We start from the raw sequence: 17,945 nt of genomic DNA on the forward strand, positions 1-17,945 counted from the left end.
GCTGCAGTCCATGGGGTTGCAGAGAGTCGGGCATGACTGAGTGAACTGAACTGATAACTAAATCCCTTTGCTGTATAGCAGAAATTAATACAACATCAACTAAAATAATTTTTTTTTAAAGAAAGGCAGCATCAAGAAAAAAAAAAATTGGGTTGTCAGATGAGTGATTCTCAGACTTCCTCCGTCTTTGTCTTGCTTTGATACAGGAGGTCGTGGGTGCCTTCTACCCCGTCTGTGGTCTGTGCTGACTGCTTTAAAACGCACAACAGAGGCTCCTGGCCTGAGTGAGTAGACAGTGAGCTCTGCTCTAGCTGAGACCCACGAGCTGAGCTGAGCTCAGGAGTGCCCGTAAATTACATTCATGGTGGGAAAAAACAAAGCCAAGCGATACCAAATTCCTTCCCTCCTGTGGAGGCTGGAAACTCAGCTGTGCAGAGAGTCCAGTGCACAGAGAAGAGAAAGGGGCCCAGGTAGCAGGCCGCGGGTGCATCTTGGTCTGGCTGAACCACAGATGTCGTCGGGCAGATTTTCAAATTCTAAAAAAAAAAAAAGAAAATTAGAAGTGAAAATTCCCTTAAAGCACCAGTTCCCCAGAAACTCAGTTCCAGGTGGATTGTTTTTTGTACTCATTGCTGCTCTCTCCAAAAAAGTATTTAAGTTAAAAATTAAAATGAAACGTAAACTAAAATTTAAAAACTAGCTGGGTGTGCACTTGATGTTTAAAATCTTATAATGCCAAAGAAATAGCAAAATAAAATAGCAAAGGACACTGGCATGTTAAAACAGACAAAAATGTTTTAAATGATAGGCAAATTGCTCATTAGGTGACTGGCTTTAGGCTAATTGATCTATAGTCAAGGGCATCCAAAGGTGGACACTTTTGTGCTCAAGGACACTTTCTCGGGCCTGTTTTCATTTTATTTCAGACAAAAGTCTAATCAACTCTGTTATTTGGTTTCCCAACTCCTGGCATATTAGAGGTGAATCAAAACAGGGCAGGTACCGTCTGAGCCAGGCCACTGTGTGTGTCAGAGGCTGGCTGGTCCCCCGACAGTCAGAGAGGGAAGCGGAGACCAGAGGGAACCCACAGGTAATACAGGGTCAGAGCGCTGAAGTGGCGAGGCGGGGCCTGTCCCTTCTGCGGCCCTGTCCTCCCCTCTTGCCTCGAGGTTCTGTGGCTTCTGAGGGCACCTCTGTCTTATGATGTGCGTGATGCCAGCCAAGTCGTGAAAACTATTTGTAGCAGGCTATGGACTTCTCCCATTCACTATCCTCTCATACAATCCACTTCAGAGAGGTTTTCTCAAAAGGGACCAAACCATTGGCTCTCGAACGGGAGCATCCACTGGAAGGCACCCGTTTCCCCTGCCCTCCAGGAGGTGCCTCTTCAGAAGGCTGCTTGTAAGGGTGCCTCCTGCTGTTTGACAAGCTCCCTAGGCCAACCTAGAACGGGGGCCGTGGCCTGGAAGAATTCACTCCCCGAAAGTAAGTTCCCCTCCTGCACCAAAACGCAGCCGACCCAATGCAGTTCATTCTCGATATTCAAGGTGGTGTGCGTAGGAGGTCGAGAATAGCCCAGATCACCATGAAATCAGCTTTTGATGATCTAGAGGCTTCTGGTCCAGAATGGCTTCCTTCTTTGAGGAAATGTATTAAGACTTTCCAGAGAAACAGAGCCAACAGGATGTGTGTGTGTTATCTTTTTCTTGTGTAGGGACCACTTTTAAAGTCTTTACTGAATTTGTTATAATATTGCCTCTGTTTTATGTTTTGGTTTTTTTTGGCTGCCAGGCATATGGGATCTTAGCTTCCCGATGAGGGATCGAACCCACCCCCTGCAATGGAAAGTGAAGTCTTAACCACTGGCCTCCCCCAGGAAGCTCCTATATGTATGTTTATCTTAAGGAATTAGTTCCTGCAGGAAATGGGTTGCCTGAGGACCAGGAAAGTTGGTCTAAATTCCAGTGTAAGTGCACGCGAGAAAGCAAGTCCCAGTTTGAAAACAGGCAGAAGGAGCGGATTCTCCCTTGCAAGACGTTTGTTCTTTTCCAGCTTCCAGTGCCTGGGGTGGGTCCCCAAGGGAGGAGATGGGTCCCCCCGTGCCGGGGAGGGTGGCCGGCGTCACTCGGTCCACTGAAGCGAGTCTCGTCCAGAAACGTCCTCAGACACACCCAGCATCACGTTTAGCCAAGTCTTGGGGTACACTGTGGCCCAGTCCAACAATTAACCATCGTAGGTGGCTATTGAAAAAGGCTGAAAAATGAATTGTCACAGAACGCCAAAAGAAACTAAAGCATCAGCCATCCCAGGAGGCTAGAACAGCTCACCGATGTATTGCTGCTTCCTGCCGCTCCCAAACCCCATCTCCTCCAAAGCCCGAGGAGCCCCTGACCATCTTTCCCTCCAAAGCCCCCTCTGAGGAGTGGCCAGGACTGAGGGCGGGATGCTTGGACAGGAAGCGGGGTCAGGGAGGGGGCGAGTGGAGAGGGGGTGCTCTGGGGGCCGCTGCTGACCCATCCCCTTCCACCCGTGGAGACATTCGGGCGGGTGAGGGCTGAGCGGGTGAGGGCTGAGGCCCATTGCCTGACCTTAAACACCGGCCATAACTGAGCCTCACAGCAGTTCCTCTGGGACTCAGCGTCTGTCCTCTGATAAGTATTGTTGCTGTGGTTGAGTCTGTATCATCGAGTCTGTAGATAATTATTGCTACGGCGTTCTAGTCCTGTACAACCGCTGCGTTTGCGAGCACACCTGGAGGGGCTGTGGCTCTTGGAAGGGGCATGGAATCAGTTCCCAGAAGGCAGAGTCCTGCCTCTGAATGAGGTGTGGCTCCAGGCCAGTCCCTGACTTGGGGGGCTCAGAGCTCTCCCACAGGAGATGAGCTTGCTGGCAATCGCCAAAGGAACTCGCAGTGGAATCTTGTCATAGAGCTTTATGAAGGGCCCCCTGGCGGCTCAGACAGGAGAGAATCCACCTGAAATGCTGGAGACCTGGGGTTGATCCCTGGGTCGGAAGATCCCTGGAGAAGGGAACGGCTACCCACACTAATCTTGTCAAAGTCGAATGAGATGACCTGTGTGAACGTCCTTTATAGTGTTCAACAAATATCGAGAAGCGTGAAGTAAACATAAGGAAAAACTGGTTTTATCGCTTTGACCCTGCTCCTTAAGTTTGTAAGTACTGGCCGGGCCCTTGTCGAGACGTGAACGGACCTGGAGACTGTTGTGAAGTAAATCAGAAAAACAAAGATTGTATATTAACGCTCATATGTGGATTCTAGGAAAGTGGTTTTGATGATCTTATTTGCAAAACAGAAATAGAGACACCGACTAGAGACCAAACGTGTGGACCCACAGGCGGGGGTGGGCGGGCTGAGCTGAGTCAGGAGGGTGAGGCCGACGTGTCCCACGCTGCTGACACTGTGTGAGACGGTGAGGGCCGGCTGTGGGCTCAGGGGACCTTACTCACGCTGCATGTGAGACGGGGAGGGCCTGCCGTGAGCTCGGGGACCCTACTCTGTGCTCTGCGGTGGCCTCAGTGGGAGGAACTCCAAAAAGGAGGCGATCTGTGTGTCTGCCTAGTTGATTCACTTTGCTGTACGGTAGGAATTAACACAAAATTGTAAAGTAACTACAATCCAGTAAAAATTAAAACAAAAATAAAGAGCCATCGCTACCTGCCCTGCCGATACTCAAAGACGAGGCTTTCTGTGGGACCCTAACGTCTTCCTGAGATCGCTTTAAAAAAGTGACAGCGTACTTTCACGAGCGGGCCTGTTTCCTGTTTTGCCTTGTCTTATGGATGAGCTGATCATTATTATTATAGCATTTAGCCAAGAATGATTCCATTTAGGAAAATAATAGTGAAACTTCGCGGATTTTTGTGGGATAATTTTGCCATAGCCTCTGCAAATAAAGTAGTGATCTCTTCAGCGCATGCCGGTTCAGAGTCACGGATCTGTACTTTCAAAGCCTACGGTTGACTGTTTGGTGTGAAAATTGTATTCCAGTGAAGCACATAAGCATACGGATCTGAAGTATGGCCGTTTTCATCTAGATTGCCTGTTATTAACTGGCCTCAAGCGATAGGTTGTAAGGAAGATTTCGTTACTTTTGTTGACTGTGATGAGTAGCCCCAATATTTACAGTGGCCTCCCAGTTTGAAGAATGGGAAGATGGCCCAACAAGACAGCATCTACACATTTTGGCTTTTAGGGGTAATGAAAGAATTTGACTTTTTCTTCACCGATCCAAACATTTGATAAGGGCAGACATTTGAACTCAATGCAAATACAGGAATTTCAGGAAAATACAATTTCAGGAAATACAAGAGTTCAGGAAAATCTCATTTCCTTCTGAATGATGGCGGATTTCCATCTGGTTAGTCATTCACTTATTCTAATACCTGCTTCCATGGGTTTAGGGACAAAGAGCAACTGGGGACAGATGAAACCCTTATTGGGGTTTATGCTCTGCCTAATTAAAACAGTTGTATTTACAGCCTGCTGATATAGCTCTAGTCAGAGGGGAGAACCACTCTCGGCTTGGATTCACTTTGGGAAGTTTGCAGAACCTTTCTTTGCCTCTCATAGAATTGCTCTGGCACATCTTCTGCCGGCATCTTCATCGGAGTGTGTTGGTAACTGTTCTTAGGTGAGATGAGATGGCTCACCTTTCTTTGTGTGCTGTGCCACCCCCTTTTAAAAGAAAGAAACAAAGTTCTCCGTTTCTCCCAGGAGAAGTTTAAGAAAGGATCCGTGCATATTTGCACCGCCTTAAACAGACTCCCAGCAGGCAGGGTTGGCACACAGCTCTCATTTCAGCCATCCGTATTTTCAGGTGTTCCCTATGTATTTAGTACATCATTTGATAATGCTAAAAAAAAAAATATTAAAGCAGTGTGAGACTAAAGGAGAAAGAAGATGAATGTTAGCATTCCCCTGGGGTTCATGGGTGAAGGAATTAACACAGCGTGGCACTCTACCCTAGCTGTGTTTGTTTCCATGGCAACAGCTACGTACATGTTTCAGACTGTCCACAGTGACACAGTTGCAGAAATAGTAGCTTGCAGGTTTCTGATATCGCATCAGTGGACAGGCAGCACGCACTATATTAAGTAAGTGTAAAGGAATTTAAAATACAGCTCGGATTCAGATGTATATTAGCTCAGCTAAACGATGTTTTGGGGATTTCGGCGTCCACTTTCCTCACGACAGCAAAATCTGGGCAAAGTTGAAAGTTGCAAGATTCCAGTCAAACAATTGTCCTTGCTTGGGTGAGTGTCATCAAATGAAACCAATGTGAGTGAGTTCCAAAGGTAAGAAAATGGCCTTGGCAAGTGACATACTTAAGAAGGATGTTGCCAGTGAAGCTGGTTTTTTGGAGGAGGGGTAGTGATGGGTAAATAATGAAAGCTTTGGTTGAAAATAGCTGAGTCTTAAAGCAAATCAGTGTGCACCGGAATCTGACTGCTGTTGAGTTTACAGCAACTAAGGTGTTTGAATGGATCATTGCAAAGATTGCTTTGTTATAAAAGTGATCAGGTGAGGAGCAGAGAGGTTGACTGGATATGCAGTTAAAGAGAAAGTGGGGCTCCATTGTCTTTCGGAAAGCTTATGTAAATATCTGCCTTCTTGCCAGAATGACCCTGGTTTGTCTTTGACGTTGGCTGCTACTTTCTGGTACTGTTTTACAGTTGTGTGTTTCTGTTATGTTGCCACACTGTAGCCTGATAAGACTTGAGTGTTGGTTAGAGAGCAACCAAGTAAAGATGATAGACTTTGTAAGTGTGTGACTTTGCAATCAAATTGTACAGTAATTTAGGAGGAGAAGTGTTCAAATGGGTATTTATTTACAGGCTAGACCTCTGCTTTTGAATAGCAGCCTAGGTATTAGGTTAATGGATTTTGATGTGCACATTATGATTGCGGGAGCTTTCAAGTACGTGGTAGTTCAATTTATACTGTTTTTCATGTCAAAATATTTTTATTTATGCCCATTATTCAGTGTAAGCCTGCATTTACCTTACAATTTTATGATTCATGTATCAGGGAAGAGAATGTAAAATGGCATGGAAATTTAAGCTAATCTATTCATTTGAGGAGGATTTATTTTCTGACCATAGGTGGACTTTTACAAAAAGTGGTATGAGAAACACAGCTCTTGGATTTGTGGCACTGTTTCACGTGGGCACAGGGAACTGCCCCCAGCATCTGCTGCACGTTCTTCTTCACAGTGAATATTTGGTTTGGTGAAAAGAGAACACCCATGGGGGTGACGGCGTTCTGGAGCTTCCTGCCCACCCGGGCATGTAGGGGGCTGGGAGAGGCTGTGGGTCATAAATCAGGGATGGAACCCCAGGGTGTGTGACACCTACTTGCCTTTCTTTGGTGGCTCAGACTGTAAAGCGTCTGCCTGCAATGCGGGAGACCCGGGTTTGATCCCTGGGTGGGGAAGAGCCCCTGGAGAAGGAAATGGCAGCCCACTCCAGTATTCTTGCCTGGAAAATTCCATGGATGGTGGAGCCTGGTAGGCTACAGTCCATGGGGTGGCAAAGAGTTGGACACAGCTGAGCAACTTCACGTTTCTTCCAGATAAGGTGACCCAGCGACTCCCTTAGCAGTCCGGTGACTAAGACCTGGCCTCCCATCGCAGGAGGTACAGATTTGCTTCCGGCTGGGAAGCTAAGATTCAGTAAGTGAAAGTGAAAGTGGCTCCGTGGTGTCCGACTGCTTTTCAACCCCACGGACTGTAGTCCATGGAGTTCTCCAGGCCAGAACACTGGGGTGGGCAGCCTTTCCCTTCTCTAGGGGATCTTCCCCACTCAGGGATCAAACCCAGGTCTTCCCTATTGCAGGCAGATTCTTTACCAGCTAAGCCACAAGGGAAGCCCAAGAATAGTGGAGTGGGGAGCCTAGGCCTTCTGCAGGCGATCTTCCCAACCCAGGGATCGAACCGGCGTCTCCTGCATTGCAAGCAGATTCTTTACCAACTGAGCTATCAGGGAAGCCCAAGATTCAATAAAGACTGTACAAATGGTCCACATCAAAAAAATAAATAAATAAAAAGTTATTCCAAACTGAGACTACTGTTGACCCCTGCCTCTCGGCGATGCTCGTCTGCAGTGCCGACCACCCCGAGATGCGGGCTGAAGTCAGCATCTTCCAGAGGGATATTTTTTTGCTGGTGGCTCATATTTAAAGGCTTCCCTGGTGGCTCAGATGGTAAAGAATCCACCTGCCAGTGCAGGAGACCTGGGTTTGACCCCTGGGTCGGGAAGATCCCCTGGAGAAGGGAAAGGCTAGCCTCTCCAGTCTTCTGGCCTGGAGAACTCCATGGACAGAGGAGCCTGGCGGGCTACAGTCCACGGGGTTGCAAAGATCAGGACACAGCTGGAGAAACCAAGCACATCCTGAAGGCAGCTCCTTCCTCAGAGGGGGCGCCCCTCTGCCTGTTCTCACACAGAGCCCTAACCCATCCTTGGGGCCGGTGGGAAGGCAGGCTTGCAAATCCCGTCCCCCAGACCCTGGGCTGCCTGGCCGGCCCAGGTATCCTGGTGGGCAGCTTGCCCCTGTGACAGCTGCAGGAAGGCTCCTGTGCTTGGTGCCTCCCGAGGCAGAGGAGTCAAATGCCGTTGGTGTGAGGGTTTACTTGATGTTCCACTATTACACTTGAGGAGCCCTGGAAACCTTGGATTCATGAGCCTGAAGCTCTGAAACTAGAAATCAAGAAAATGCCAATGAAATGTGGTGTTTTCTTTTAAGTTTTTTTTGATGGGGACCATTTGAAAGTCTTTAGTGAATTTGTTGCACTATTACATCTGTTGTTTATGTTCTGGGTTTTTGGCCGCAAGACCTGTGCGATCTTAGCTCCCCAATCTGGAATCGAACCTGAACCCCTTCGTTTGGAAGGTGAAGTCTTAACCAGTGGACCGCCAGGGAAATCCCCCGGTGAACGATTTTGGATGATGGTTCAACTTTTGTCTGTTTGAGGAGTGCAAGCCCTTCCAATGTTGAGACATTTGTATAGTTCTTTTTTTTTTTCATCATCCCCAATTATTTTCCAGTATTAAAAAAAAAACCCCCAAAAACACCAGTCTAGGCCATATTTCGGTAACTCTTTCCTAAGAATAGAAAAACAGAGAAACCTAAATGTAGAGCCCCAGGCCGCACCAGTCACTCAAATGTGAAACCCTGGCAGTGCTGTAGGAAACTCCATTGCTTCCATTTGAAGGGCCAGGAAATTGATTTGGAAAAAAGTAAATTTGAGGGATTCCCAAATAGTGGCAGCATGAAATGAATAACAGAAAAATGAAGGTACAGACTGCTTTTAGTGTTACCAATGGTAAATGGTAATAGAATTGCCAGAATAAACCATCTGGGCACAGCTCGCTGGGAGTCTCCACTGCCTCGCAGTTACTGACGGCTCTCACCGCTCACAAGGTGAGAGCCAGTCCCCAGGCTGGTGTCCAGCCTTAGTCCCTTCCAGCCTTCCCTGTCTCTCTCTTGGGCACCTGGGGGCCTGTCCCAGGGTAATAAATACTGTATCTTGGCCCAGGGGGGGACGTCGCCAGGCCTCTGCTCTTGCTGCTGCCTCTGCCCAGATTTCTTTCCTCCCACCCTCCCAGCTTGAATTCCAGTTCCTCCAGAAAACCTTTCGGATCCCGCCTCTCACCCTCACTGGGATGATTTTTCCATCCTTTCCATCATGTGTCCATAACAGTTGGGCTTCAAATTGTAGCACTTTTTTCACTACATTAGGATGAGTTGTGTCTTTTCTTAATTGTGATGTAAATATATCAGAGACACAGGGCCTGATTTAGGTACTTATGTAGCTTTGGCCGGACCTAGAACAGTATTTCAAACTTGTATTTCACTGAATTCTTAAACACTCGCAAACATACTCATCACCGAGCAATCAAGGCTCAGAGACATTGACCACTGTCTTCTGCTCAGAGACAGTCTATTGGATGCTGAGATTCCTAAGTCTGTGTCTGTCACAGCACCAGGCATCGGGACCAATTCAGCCACTTTCAGATGCTTCCAAACTTTTGGCTGTTTGGCATCATCCAAACACAGAAACCAGGTGGATGGCTGATAATTTTTTTTTACCTTCATGGAATCAGAGATTTTAGAGCCAGAAGGAACCTCAGGGAGTTAAACTCATGTTGCAGAGGAGAAAACTGACTTTTCCCAAAGCGCACGGCTGATCAAGGACCCAGGTGAGTAGACCCAGCTGGCCCCTCCATCCGCAGCCCTGCCTCCCGGGCAGCGGCCTGGGGTTGCACTGAAGACTGAACCAGTCAGTTTCCTTTCTGCCCTGAGCCAGGACCGGCTGGCCTTCTAGCTGCAAATACCGTCATCTGACAATAATCCCCTTCACCTCTCTTTGCTAAAGGCTGATATCACCAGGATAGAATTAAAAACAAAAGTAGACTGAGAGTTGAACTCTGGGGGATGGAGAGCAACGCTAACAGTTCATTAGCTATCGCTCGCTGCAGCTACAGCAACTGCTGGATTCTGTCAAGTTCAGACCCTTAGAAAGAGTGGAAAAAAGAAAGCACATACTTTCCAGGGCCCGGGTGCTGCACGGCCGGCCAGCTGGGCGTAGCACCATGGCAAAAAGATCTCTTCAGTTTCAGAAATTCGAGACCCCGAGCTTGCATACAGGGCTGGGGCTGCGACCGGGCCTGATCTGGCTTTGCTTCTGCCTGCAGTTCTATCAGATTCAGCTCCGATGGGAAGCCCATTAGTGTCTGAAGAAAGAACCAGCCCTCCAAGTTGACATAAGGAGCAGGCTGATGTGTGCGTGTGCGTGCGTGCGTGTGTGTGTGTTTAAAGGCCTGTGTCCGAGGTCAACAGCCTCTTTAAGAGAACTCTTGGTTTTCTATGTAAACGTGTACTTCCTCTGGCCCAGAGTTAGCCTGTTAAGGGAATAAAGCACAATTCAGATTTCTGAGTTGGAAGCCTGATTAATCTCTCTGCCAGTTACATATGGAAATAAATTAGTAAATGGTCCATCTGGGACTAAACCACTGCAGAGATGATAAATTATCTCCATCATATGTCTGTGTTGCTGCAGACTGGGTCGTGCTCACCAGGAGCTGCTGAAAGACGTCTGGATGCTCTATCGTGGTCAGAGGAATAAAAGTTAAAAAAAAATTAGAAGTGAAAAATTTACGTTAAAAATTTAGAAGTGAAAAATTTACCTTGAAATGTCTTTTGAAAAGACGGTTTGGTTGATGCCAAGTTTGTGCCTTAGGACTTTGCTCTGTCTGCAAATATTTAAAAGGAGAGTCTGAAGGGCATAAGAAACATTTTACTTTTATACTTTCAAAGGCCAAAACAGTAACACATATTGATTGGTACTCAAATGTCTCAGTGAATATAATTATACGTACAATAAAAATATACCCCTGTGTAATACTGCACTTTATAATTTTCATAGCAACTTCTTGTCTATTTTCTTATTTAAATTTCAAAGAAGGTGAGGCAAGTCAGTGTCTCTAATTCTTGATGGATGAAACACTGAGGTTTATGAAGCAGCCGATTCTGATTACAGCTTGGTTTCCATCAGAGCCTTGCATGACATCAAAAGCATTTTCAGTTCTCCGCCATTCATCTAGCGGCACCAGGAAATAAAGCCTGCTATTTATGTCAGTCTTCTGGAAGCCAAAGTCATATGTTCTTGATCATAAAAACTAGTTTTCCTTTTCTCTCTAATTGGAGGTGTTGAGTATTGGTTTAACTTTTCCGGGCATGGTTTTTTTTTTTTTTGTTGTTTGTTTGTTTTAATGACGATACTTGCAGCTAACATTTATTTTTTAAAAAATATTTATTTATGTGGCCGCGTCTGGTCTTAGTTGTGGCAGGCGGGAGGTTTGTGTTGTGGTGATTGGGCTCTCTCTGGTGGTGGCGCACGGGCTCTGGGCCTGGCGGGCTCAGTTGCAGGACAAGGCCTTAGTTGCCCTGCGGCACGAGGGATATTAGTTCCCCGACCAGGTATTGAACCCTCATCCCCTGCGTCGGAAGGTGGATTCTTAACCACTGGACCAACATGGAAGTCCCTGGACATATTTTAATTATCTTAATTGAGGTGTGATTGACATAAAATTATAGTAGTTTCAGGCATATGACGATTCGGTATTTGTATACATTGTGAAATGATCGCAATAAGCTGAGTTGACATCCGCCACCTTTTACGATTTTTTATTTCTTGTGATGAGAACTTTTATGATCTACTTTTGGCTGCCTTCGTATGTGCAGTGTGGTCTTCTTAACTATGGTCACCCTGCTGTACCCAGTATCTCCAAGGCTTGCTTTTAACTGTGATCTTTTAACACCCCTGCACTCCTTACTCCCAGTCCCTGGGTTACCTGTTCCTTTTGCCTAAAGCACGTCCCTCTCCACTGGAGTTATTTTATGAACTAAAAGCATCCTTGCCCTCAGGGGCATTTTGCAAATGGCTTGAGGGGACTGTGGTATCCAGATTCTTCAGTTCAGTTCAGTTCAGTCGCTCAGTCGTGTCCGACTCTTTGCGACCCCATGAATCGCAGCACGCCAGGCCTCCCTGTCCATCACCAACTCCCGGAGTGCACTCAGACTCACGTCCATCAAGTCAGTGATGCCATCCAGCCATCTCATCCTCGGTCGTCCCCTTCTCCTCCTGCCCTCAATCCTTCCCAGCATCAGAGTCTTTTCCAATGAGTCAACTCTTCTCATGAGGTGCAGTGTTCATGTATGGATGTGAGAGTTGGACTGTGAAGAAAGCTGAGCACCGAAGAATTGATGCTTTTGAACTGTGGTGTTGGAGAAGACTCTTGAGAATCCCTTGGACTGCAAGGAGATCCAGATTCTTACCCTACTTTAAAATTTTCTTTTGGGTCTTCCTCCAGAGCAAATCTTCCGTAGTTCATCCTTGAAGCAGCCAAGATGCTCCCCTCTAAAAAAAAAAACAGTCCTTAAAGTACGGAAAATCCAGGCTGGACTTGGACAGTCGCCTGGTTTATCCGACATCAGCTTCTGAGCACGCAGCAGGTGGCCCTCCTTCATGCCAGGAGGAGACGCGGCCGGCCCCTTGCGGTGACTTGTCTGCTTGGCTGTGACTTGTCTCACCCAGGTCACCTGTAAGTTGCTCACTTTCCAGTCAGACCTGGCTCCTCCGAGCATCTGAACAGCTCTCTTGCCTTCTCACCTCTGGGCTTTTGCTTTAGCTTTTGCCTGTTCCCTTCTGTAAAAATCCTGTCTCGATCTCAAGACCCCTTATCACTGTCTTGATGCTTTTCCTTACCCGCCTCCCCACCCCCGAGGTCTCCTTGGTAAGCGCCCGATTATTTGCTCACGGGAACAGCGCAGTTGAGCTCTATCTGAGTTGCCTGTGTGTCTATCTTCTGCTCCAGTTGTTGCTGTTGTTTAGTCACTGAGTCGTGTCTGACTCTTTGCGACCCCGTGGACTGTAGCCCAGCAGGCTGCTCTGTCCATGGGATTCTCCAGGCAAGAACACTGGAGTGGGTTGCCATTTCCTCCTCCAGGGGATCTCCCGACATGGATTGAGGAGCCTGCGGGGTCACAGTCCATGGGGTTACAAGAGAGCTGGACACAACTCAGTGACTAAACAGTAACAAATACCTGTCTTATCTCCCACAGAAGATATCTCCAAGGCAGGGATTTCATCACCGTCTCTCTGACCCCTCCTCCTTTCCTAACCCCTAGCCTAGTACTTTGTCCTTAATTGAAGCCTGAGGTGCATTAGAGCACGGTGCTTTAAGAAAAATAAATACTCGCTTAGCTGCCTCGGGCCTTCACTGTGGTCTGCGGGATCTTCGGTTACAGCAGTCGCGCTCTGGCGCCCTGGACTGGGAGCCCGGGTCTTAGCGCTGGACCACCAGGGAAGTCCCTCTGGAGCAGGGTAATTTTCTTTTGCAACAACAGACTCAGTGTCTTTGGACGGGCAGATAAATGAATGACTTGAGAGGTATCAGTGTCCGCCTTGGATGGCTTGTTAAAGCAGATCCCTGGGACCCGCCTCCCGATATGCAGATACAGTGCCCTGTGGGCGGGACCAAGAATTTGCAATTCCAACAGGCTGTCAGAACGCACTGATGGTGCCCTTTCAGGGGCCACTGTTTGAGATCCACCGGCTGAATTTATTTCCTAACATTCTCACTCTAAGGCTCGTAGGCTCATACCATCCTTTTCTTTTCCTTTTTTTTTTTTTTTTTAATATCTTTTTGGAATCTTATCCTTTGGCTGCACCAGGCGGTGTGTGGGATCTTGGTTCCTTGACTAAGGGTGGAACCTGTGCCCCCCTGCACTGGTGGCATAGAGTCTTAACCACTGGACCACCAGGGAAACTCCCTCATTCTTTTCATGAGAGAGTCATTGCTGTCTCTTCCTTGAGGCGTAGGCCAAAAAAAAAAAAAAAAAATCTTCCACCAGAAATGATTATGCTACTTGGACTTCCCTGATGGCTCAACGGTAAAGAATCTGCCTGCAGTGCAAGAGACGCAGCAGACCCAGGTTCAGTCCCTGGGTTGGGAAGATCGTCTGGAGGAGGGCACAGCAACCCACTCCAGTACTCTTGCCTGGAGAATCCCATGGACAGAGGAGCCTGGTAGGCTACAGTCCACGGGGTCACAAAAGAGTCGGACACGACTGAAGTGAGTAAGCAGGCAGGCATCTCACGTACTAGCTTTTCTATTCTGTAAGATTATCGGTTGACTGTAGCCTCCAGACTTGCAGCCCACATGTGAGCTTTAGCTTGATGGGATCTTTTTCTCCAGAAATAGAGCCAGAGTAATTTTATTCGACAACAACAGACTAAAGAGCCACTGACTTTGCGGCCTGTCCACCTGGTCTACCCGGAGGATCAAGGTTGGGTTCGTGTGGTGGAACACTGGTCCTGAATCCTTGCTGGCACTCTGATGTTCTTTCTTTATATAGATGAGTGTTTCAGTGGCAGCTGTAGTGAAATAAAATGATCTCACAAATGTCTCAATGGCAGCTGTAGTAAAATAAGATGATCTCACAGTGTCTGTGGCATGTATTTTTAAATCTCTGGGTTCGTTTATGCCCCATGAGGCAGTTTCAAGAATACTCCATCGTGAAAGACTTGATGCTTCAATAACTTTCCAAGAGATAAAGAGGTGCAGTTGCAATTGACTTCTTCATTGAAGTGTGTTCTGCTTTAGAGAGGTAGGCTAGAGATGACGTCCCCTGTGGTTGACAGGGTTCGCTCTCCTCTGCTCTAATCCTGTCTTCCTTCTGCTCCTTTCCACCAGCCACTAGACGCACCATCTCCTGGAAGACCAGCGTTCTTGTGATCATGGAGGCCTCTCCGTCCTTTCTGTGACTGGAGCAATGCTGACTGTGGTTTCCTGGACCCATTCCGACTCAGGTAACCACGCTGTGCCTTCCCCAGCTGGTTTACACCTCAGGGAGACTGCACTGAATAAATGAAATACCAAAGCCATATTTAAATGCAAATGCCAGATTGCTTTTCCAGCAAGTGATATTCTCTCTTCCCGATCTTCTTAATGATCAGTTTATGCAGCTGATCAAACTGACGGTGCGGTCAGTCTGTAGGCATTAAGATAATAAGAATGTTCGATTGCGTCTTATTTAAAACTTCGGTATGTGTCGTAGACTCACAAAGCTGTAGGAGCGTCGCTGGGGATTTTCGTATAGAAACTAGCTTCTCCTGTATGTGGTTCCTCTAAATCATTCTCTTTCCCAAAATATTGGATAGGCCAAGAAGTTCGTTTGAGTTTTTCCAGCAGATCTTAAGGGACAAACTTTTTGGCCAACCCAATGCTGTGTTTCACCTGAATTATAGTAATCTTCCTCACATTGAACCTTTGAATTGGGTTTCATAAATATTGTTAAGTATCTGTTTTGTGTGCTCGGGACAGATGGGGATAAAAAACTACAGGATGTAGGTATAAGGTATATCCTCCGGCAGCTCACACTTGAGCCAAAGAGCCCAGACTCACTGGTAAGACAATGGCGGAGGGTGCTCAGCTGCTGGCTGGGGCTGTGTGCGGGGGTGGTTCTCTGGCTCAGGGAATGAGAAGACTCTGAGGACTGGGACTGAGATACTTAGAGGAGAATTCACGGAGGACAGAGGGCCTCCTGCGGGCCATGTCACTGGGGTCATTCTGCCGGAGGGAAGAGGATCTGCCTGGCCTGATTGCGATGGCGGGAGTGAGCCCGGCCAGGGAGGGCCTGGCGCCTGGACCAGAAGGGTCTTGGAGGACCCTGAGCCTCTTACCCAGCCAGAGCCAGGCTCCCACGCTGGGCCTTGTCCCGTTAAGGTTCCCCAGGGAACCCTGCCCACCCTGTTAGAGCTGCCTTGGCTGACAGCTGCCTGCAGGGGACCCTGGTCACCCTGCTCCCTGGCCAGCCTTCTGCCTCTTCGGGCTTGTCCACGCCTGGCCTCTGCTTGTCTACTGAGTGTCTGCCGTCCACACCTGCCCCTCCCCTCCACGCTTGGACTGGCAGGCGTAGCTTGATGGGGCCCCGGGATGAACCAAGTACCCTGTGAGGTCAGGGCCTGGTGATTCCAAGGAGCTGATTTGGAGCTGAGAAGTGGCATGGAAGGGAAGGGTGGGAAGCAGAAGCAGGAGTCTTAAGTTGATGCCAAGAGTGTACCAAGAGTTCTGAAACCCAGAATACGGGGAGGGCCTCGGGCCTGAATTTGCAGCCACAGTTGGGGTGGGAGCCCAGCGGGCTGGCTCATTTTGCGGTGGCCCAGCGGACGCCGCCTGCACTGAGCCCTTCTGGATCCAGCATGGCTGCTTTCCGGGGCCGGAGGTGCTGCTGAGGCTGCTGCTTGTCCCGACGCTCTGCCTGGCCACACTCGCCCTGCCGCACCGTGCTCCATGGGACCGAGCGCCAGGCAGACCCAGGAGCTCCGGCCTTCCTGGACTCAGAGCTCTGCGTCCCAGCCTCCAGGAAGTGGGAGAACCGGAACAGCAGGATTTCTGTTCTCCTCCCATGAAAGCAGTTGCTTAACCTGTTGTTGCCCTGCCTCTACTAAGCCTGGGTGGGTCAACGAGGGCCTGCCAGGCAGGTGTGGCTCACTCCTTATTGTTGGGGGTGGACAAGCCAACATGGTTTTCACACTTTTAGATGATTGGAAAAAATTAAAAGAAGAAGAGCATTTTTTTTCTTCATAGAAATGATATAGAATTCAGATTTCAATGTCCCTCAGTTAAGTTTCGGGGACTTTACATGTGGCACTAGTGGTAAAGAATTTTCCTGCCAACACAGAAGACAGGAGTTTGATCCCTGAGTCAGGAAGATCCTCTGGAGAAGGAAATGGCACCCACTCCAGTGTTCTTGCCTGGAGAATCCCACGGACAGAGGAGCCTGGCGGGCTATAGTCCATGGAGTTGCAAAGAGTCACGACTCAACGATTAGGCACACGTGCAAATTCAGTTTTATTGGAACACAGTGAGTTCACTTCAGTCGCTCAGTCATGTCCAACTCTTTGTGACCCCATGGACTGCAGCACGCCAGACCTCCCTGACCATCACGAACTCCCAGAGTTCACTCAGACTCATGTCCGTGGAGTTGGTGATGCCATCCAACCATCTCATCCTCTGTCATCCCCTTCTCCTCCCACCTTCAATCTTTCCCAGCATCCAGAGTCTTTTCCAATGAGTCAGTTCTTCACAACAGGTGGCCAAAGTATTGGAGTTTCAGCTTCAGCATCAGTCCTTCCAATGAACACCCAGGACTGATCTCCTTTAGGATGGACTGGTTGGATCTCCTTGCAGTCCAAGGGACTCTCAAGAGTCTTCTCCAACACCACAGTTCAAAAGCATCAATTCTTTGCCGTTCAGCTTTCTGTATAGTCCAACTCTCACATCCATACATGACTACTGGAAAAACCATGGCCTTGGCTAGATGGACCTTTGTTGGCAAAGTAATGTCTCTGAATTTTAATATGCTGTCTAGGTTGGTCATAACTTTTCTTCCAAGGAGCAAGCGTCTTTGAATTTTACGGCTGCAGTCACCATCTGCAATGATTTTGGAGCCCCCCAAAATTAAGTCTGTCACTGTTTCCATTGTTTCCCCATCTATTTGCCATGAAGTGATGGGACCGGATGCCATGATCTTAGTTTTCTGAATGTTGAGCTTTAAGCCAACTTTTTCACTCTCCTCTTTCACTTTCATCAAAAGGCTCTTTAGTTCCTCTTCACTTTCTGCCATAAGGGTGGTGTCATCTGCATATCTGAGGTTATTGATATTTCTAAGATGAGCTTCTCCATCTTTGGCTGCAAATAATATAATCAGTCTGATTTCAGAACATAGTCATGCTTATTCATTTCCGTATTATCTTTTCTATTACAAGGGCAGAGTTGAATAGGTGGGTCAGAAACCATAAACAATTTACTTTCTGACCTGTTACAGAAAAAAATTGCCATTTTCTGGACTAGGCAGTTGCATAACCATTGTTTGCAAAATTTGAGGTGTAGACCTTTTTCCTTCATAAAGAAAATACGAGGGCTTTCCTGGTGGTCCAGTGGTTAAGACTTCACCCTCCAATGCAGAGTTTGATCCCTGGTCAGGGAAGTAGATCCCGCATGCCTCGCAGCCGAAAACCAAAGCATGAAATACAAACAGTGTTGTAACAGGTGCAGTAAAGTCCTTAAAAATGGTCCTCACCAAAGAAATCTAAAAGAAAGAAAAGAAAATAGGATGGAAGGTTGAGTACGATTTGAATAAGCTAGAGAGGAAGAGATGAGTCTTCTAGACTGAGGTAGAGAGTTGGTCATCCTCTGTCGGATCTTTCTGTTCATCTGTTTAACTTTCAGTTAAAGCTAGATTTGACACCAAGGCTGTTTCATTTCAACAACCTACTTATTAGGGTTATCTTTAAAATGAGGTGTCCATACTTCTTGGATTAATATAGGTGTTGGAACAAATAAACACCAAATTAAAA

The 17,945-nt window shown here is 47.6% G+C and overlaps 1 protein-coding gene across 3 annotated transcripts in view; it reads left to right on the forward strand.

Annotated features, from left to right (window-relative positions):
- Window positions 1–17,945, forward strand: part of FOXN3 (forkhead box N3) — a 440,728-nt gene that overhangs the window by 107,075 nt on the left and 315,708 nt on the right. For all 3 annotated transcript variants that reach the window (XM_040227481.1, XM_040227484.1, XM_040227485.1), the window contains exon 2: window positions 14,278–14,393. The gene's annotated coding sequence lies outside the window, so the exon portion shown is untranslated. The remainder of the gene's footprint in view (window positions 1–14,277; window positions 14,394–17,945) is intronic.

The sequence above is a fragment of the Oryx dammah genome, unplaced genomic scaffold (assembly GCF_014754425.2).
Source record: "Oryx dammah isolate SB20612 unplaced genomic scaffold, SCBI_Odam_1.1 HiC_scaffold_26, whole genome shotgun sequence".
Taxonomy (NCBI): domain Eukaryota; kingdom Metazoa; phylum Chordata; class Mammalia; order Artiodactyla; family Bovidae; genus Oryx; species Oryx dammah.